We start from the raw sequence: 1,576 nt of genomic DNA, 5'->3' as shown, positions 1-1,576 counted from the left end.
TTCTGCCCATACATTAGTTCAGTGACCAGTGACTATCTGCTTGTCCAGGATCCAGGTTCCCAAGGGCTTCCAAGAAATCACACATGTTCCTGTCATGTTCCCCAATTTCCCAGTGTATAAGAGAGCAATAAGTCATTACAGGTTCCTTTAGGACCAACTCTAATCATCTGAAGTATTTCTTCTTATCAGTCCTTTCCCTTCTAAAAATCTCCCATCGTGGAAAAAAAGAACACAAGCAACTATAAAGAAAATATTCTTAGTAGGTCTTTCGTTGCTCAAATTCAAAGATTCGTAGAATGGTTTGGGTTGGAAGGGATCTTAAAAGATCATGTAGGTCCACCCTCCTGCCACAGGCAGGGACAGTTTTCACTAGACCAGGTTCCTCCAAGTCCCGCCCAACCTGGCCTTGGACACCTTTCAGGGATGGGGCAGCCACAGGTTCTCTGGGCAACCTGTGCAAAGGCCTCACCACCCTCACAGGGAAGAGCTTGCTCCTAATACTTAATCTAAACCTTCTCTCCTTTAATTTGAATCCATTCCCCCTTGTCCTGTCACTATATGGCCTCATCAGAAGTCCCTCTCCAGCTTTCCTGTAGGCTCTTTTCAGGTACTGGAAGGTTGCAATTAGGTCACATCAAAGCTCTCTCCTCTCCAGGCTGAACAATCCCAATTTTCTCAGCCTTTCTTAGTACGAGATATGCTTCATCCCTCTAAACATCTTGGTGGCCTCCTCTGGACTTGTGTTCACAAGAGTGCTGAAGGAACCCATAAAACTGTGGAATAATGTCTTGGTGGCGACCCTTTCCTTGCATTTGCAGTTCAGAAATGAGAAGGCATATAGGAAGATGTGAGGTTGAATCTTTCCACATAGTCCAGATCTGGAATTAAGAAGTGGGCCCACAGCTGCAGAAATCAATTTAAACACCCACTCCAACACACTGCAGAGGGTTTCAGAGCCAAATGTGCCCCTTTCTGAGGCTGGTGTTATTGGCAGCCTGGGTGACCACAGCTACTATTTCTGACTCTACTGCCAACTTCTCTCCCAGGACAAAACACAAAAAGTCCCTTTGGATTTTAGTATTTTGTTGGTAAACAAAATCTGCGGATAAACAGGGACCTCTGGAGATCACCCAGCCCAACTCCGCTGCCAAGGCAGGGTCACCGGGAGCAGGAGATACAGGAACACGTCCAGGTGGGTTTGGAACGTCTCCAGAGAGGGAGACTCCACAATCTCCCTGGGCAGCCTGTTCCAGTGCTCTGCCACCCTCAGCGGAAAGTTCTTCTTCATGTTGATGAGGAACTTTTTGTATTTCAGTTTATGGCCACTGCTTCCTGACCACTGAAAAGATGCTGAGACCATCCTCTTGGCACCTGCCTTGGAGATATTTATATGCATTAATGACACTAAGCAGGCCCAGTACGCCTGACAGACACTCCAACCTCGGGTTCCCGGGCCGGGACACTCCTCCTCAACCCCGCACGCCCCGGCCCGGCCGGGGCCGGGACTCGAACTCACGGACCCGGGAGCGGCGGAGGGCGCGCAGGCGCGCGCATGCTCTGTGCGGGCGGGGCGGGG

Source organism: Lepidothrix coronata, unplaced genomic scaffold (genome assembly GCF_001604755.1).
Source record: "Lepidothrix coronata isolate B3197 unplaced genomic scaffold, Lepidothrix_coronata-1.0 Scaffold104, whole genome shotgun sequence".
NCBI classification, from domain to species: domain Eukaryota; kingdom Metazoa; phylum Chordata; class Aves; order Passeriformes; family Pipridae; genus Lepidothrix; species Lepidothrix coronata.
Note: the sequence above shows the minus strand (reverse complement) of the source record.